This window comes from Pristiophorus japonicus, chromosome 15 (assembly GCF_044704955.1).
Source record: "Pristiophorus japonicus isolate sPriJap1 chromosome 15, sPriJap1.hap1, whole genome shotgun sequence".
Lineage (NCBI taxonomy): Eukaryota > Metazoa > Chordata > Chondrichthyes > Pristiophoridae > Pristiophorus > Pristiophorus japonicus.
The window spans coordinates 62,579,872-62,583,892 of record NC_091991.1 but is presented as its reverse complement, the minus strand read 5'-3'; positions in this window follow the sequence as shown (position 1 = coordinate 62,583,892).

The window sequence follows — 4,021 nt, the reverse complement described above, 5'->3', positions numbered from 1 at the left end:
GCTGTTGCATTGTGAGTGGCTTAGCCAGTAATGTGATGTTCACAAGACTCAATAAAACACGAGTCAGTTGGGTCTAGGTCATCCACGATGAGGTATGAAGTTGTGAGCCTAGTGGATGAACTGGTAATGTGTAGTGTGATTGTTAAACCTTTGTTAATAAACCAATTAGTTCCTAATAGCAATGTGTTGCTATGAATTCTTAAGCAAAGAACCCATAAAGCAAATACATTACAGGTACCAAGAACTGATACTGTTATAAATTTCATAAGTTACATTGGTGCAATTTGTTATCAATGTGATTCCTGCCTTGGAATCATTCTTCATTATTTGGCTGTTTAATCTAAACATATTTCTCTCTTTGCTGCTTTACATGTCTATTTGCCACCACATAGCCTCCTTCAGTCAATAGAGTCAGGCAGTCAAAATTGCAAATTTGTCTTTGATTGTTGCCTGCACTGCATTGAGTTTGTGTGACACTTTATTGAATTTCAACTTTAACCATCAACTACATTTAACATAGTAAGCACAGGCTGGTATCCACTCTTGCATTTAAGATACAACATAGCACTGCCCCACATCCCCTCTTAAATGCCTCGTGACCAAAATTCACAAATCAAAGGTACCTCATCTCTCCTCATACGAGGTCTATTCTGTTGGAGGTAAGTTGGCAGAAATCAGTTTCGTTTGTGCCTTCAAGATGGAAAAGCCCGCCAGTGTTTGAGCAGCATAGGTGAAAAACAAATCAGTGACCATTAAATTGAGAGACTAGGCATCAGAACTACATGTGCTGCTAGGCTGCACAGAGTTGTACTTTCTCTTGGAATTTGCTATGTCCTTGCTCTTTTGGATAATTTTGAGAAAAGTTCTATTTAACATACTTTTGTTTATGTTTATTGCCCTTGTTTAAATAATAGTTTCACATAACAATCCAACTTTGTTCCGTTCCACCTAATCTAAATTGCCCTCATCTTAACATTCTGTTATGGGAGCTGTTTTTAGTCGAGGAGATATAGAATAGTGCACCATAACAACTAAAGTCTCAGTAGACTATACAACTAATTTTGTTCCTGAGAATTTTTCTATCCAATACCAATGGCCAGCTAATCTGTTTTAATGGTGTTGGTTGAGGGATAAATCTTCATGTAGTGTCATGGGATCTTTTATATCAACCTGAGGCCAGACAGTACCTATTAGTGTTGCTCCAGGCAGCAAGTAATATTTGTCCTGCCTTCTCATTATCATGACTCAGGTATGCAACCAGCGCTATCTATGCTATTCAATGGCTGCAAGCCTATTTGGAAGGCCAAATATTGGGCATCTCTGATGCCACTTAAAGTCAGCTAGCACCTATTAAAGGAGAGGTGCACTCTGGCTGCAGACAGCCCTTTTCCCCCAAACTCACCATTCCTTTACTCTGTTCTTTTGAATACCCCTTTGCTCCATCAGCTGCCTAGGCCTCTCATTCTGGAATTCCCTCCCTAGCCCCACTGCCACTCCACGACCCTCTCCCTCTTTAAGATCTTCCTTAAAACCCACATCAATGACCAAGCTTTTGGTTACCCATCCCAATCACTCCTTCTTTGGCTCAGTAACCATTTTTTCCCTTAAAACTCATGGGGGAGGCTAGGCAAGAATATGAGGGAAAAGGGAATAGCGGGTTATACGGGTAGATTTAGATGAGGAAAGAGGCGGTTCGAGAGGAGCATTCACGCAGAAATGGACTGGATGGGCCGAATGACCTGTTTCTGTGCCATATATCCAACGTAATCCTATGTAATCCTATGAAGCACCTTGGGACGATTTTCTAAGTTAATGGAACTATATAAATGCAAGTTATTGTTGTTGAAAACTGATTGTTTTTTAAAAACATTACTCAATCCTGTAAAAGTATTCATGGAAGAAAAGGACAAAGCATATCATGAATTTCCAGACCCCCTGTGAGTTGTGTGTTTTGGATTTGATCCTTTTAGAATTTCTCAGGAGGTGGGCAAGGCTGTATTTATATGCCCATTTCTAGCTGCCCTGAGAAGGTGGTGAAGCTTCTCCTTGAAGCACGACAGCCCTTGTGGTGCTCCTACATTTTGCTAGGTAGGAAATTCCAAGATATTTACCCAGCAACGATGAAAGAACGATGATAAATGCCATCTTCCCTTGACCTTCAACGGCACCACTAACGTCGAGTTCCCGCACCATCAACATCCTGGGGGGTCACCATTAACCAGAAGCTGAACTGGACCTGCCGTATAAACTCTGCGGCTACAAAAGCAGGACAGAGGCTGGGTATTCTGCAATGACTGGTTCACCTCCTGACCCCTCAAAGCCATCGATACGCCTCAAGTCTGGAGTGTGATGGAACACTCATCACTCACCTGGCTCAATTATTACATCATAGAGTATTGGAGACTGAAATGTGTCTTACAACCAGGTGAAGGCTATTTTCCCCATTAGATCTTACATAAAAATTAAATAAGGATATATGCATAATTGCTTTAGTCCAAATTACTAATCTAACTCCAATATTGGTTTGTGAATTTTATACTCATTTAGACCATCAGGACTAGCCTTTATGGAATGTTAGCCTTAAGGACTTGTTAACATTGAACACTAACCATCACATCAGCAATGATATCTTTCTGAGCTCCATCCAACTCCACAAACGACATCAATGCCTGAAGGTCAGAGACAATCAGGTGGTCAGATTTAACTGAGTAAGACAATATGCTTCTTCTCCAGATTTAATTTAGGGTGTGATATCAACAGTTTGTCATCGAGTACCTTGTTATTGGTTGCTCTGAGTGGCAGCAACTGTAATTTAATTCACTGGAAGACTGAAACCTTTTGTTCACAATTTGTTGTACCTCTTATCTCTGTTTGGTACAAAAACTGATGAGGCCAGGGGTGGATGGGGAACTGATAAGGCCAGGGGGAAAATATATCAAGAACAATGCTATCTGAGCTACTGATCTCTCGTGCCATGGAATGGAATAGAAATCAAAATTGTGAATCTCTGGAATCAAATATCCCTTCGTTTATACCAAGCTCAGCGGTCAGTCTGTTCTCTGAAATTTTGTGTGAGTCTGACTCTGGAGTAGGTGACTGTTCACATTATAGATTATGATTGCGGTACCTTCAATGTTCGTCTCTATTCTACTTTCACTCACTGTGAGACCAGACTTACCCACAGTTGTTACCTGCATTATGTAGTCCTTGCTAAGAAAATAATATCAAAGCTCAGTTCAAGAGAAACTGTTGGGGTACAGTTTGTGCTGCACTGTTTTTAAATTGATACTAGCCTGAAACCCACCTCCGTGGTAAGAGTACACTACTTTACTTGCTGTGACAATTACATGGAGCTTAGAGGGTAGATTTTCCAATGCGGGTGCAGTTTCCTCCTGAATGGTTAGAAACAAGTGCAAAGTTCACCCAAAACTTACATCCAATGTTCCGTGGTCAGCTTTTAATTAAGCACAGATTTAACAACATTGACTTGCATTTATATAATACCTTCAACGTAAATGTTCCAAAGTGCTTCCCAAATATATGTATTGAAAAGTATCCTGAACCATGAAGTTAGAAATTAGGAGGCAGTGTCAGCTGTGGCTCAGTGGGTAGCACGCTCGTTTCTGAGTCAGAATGTTGTGGGTTCAAACCTCACTCCAGGGACTTGAGTACATAAATCTAGGCTGACACTCCCGGTGCAGTGCCGAGGGAACGCTGCACTGTCGGAGGTGTTGTCTTTCGGATGACACGTTAACCCGAGGCCCTGTCTGCTCTCTCAGGTGGATGTAAAAGATCCTATGGCACTATTTCGAAGAAGAGCAGGGGAGTTATCCCTGGTGTCTTGGCCAACATCTATCCCTCAATCAACATAACAAAAACAGATTATCTGGTCATTATCACATTGCTGTTTGAGGGAGCTTGCTGTGTGCAAATTGCCTGCTGCGTTCCCCACATTACAACAGTGACTGCACTCCAAAAGTACTTCATTGGCTGTAATGCGCTTTGAGACGTCCGGTGGTCG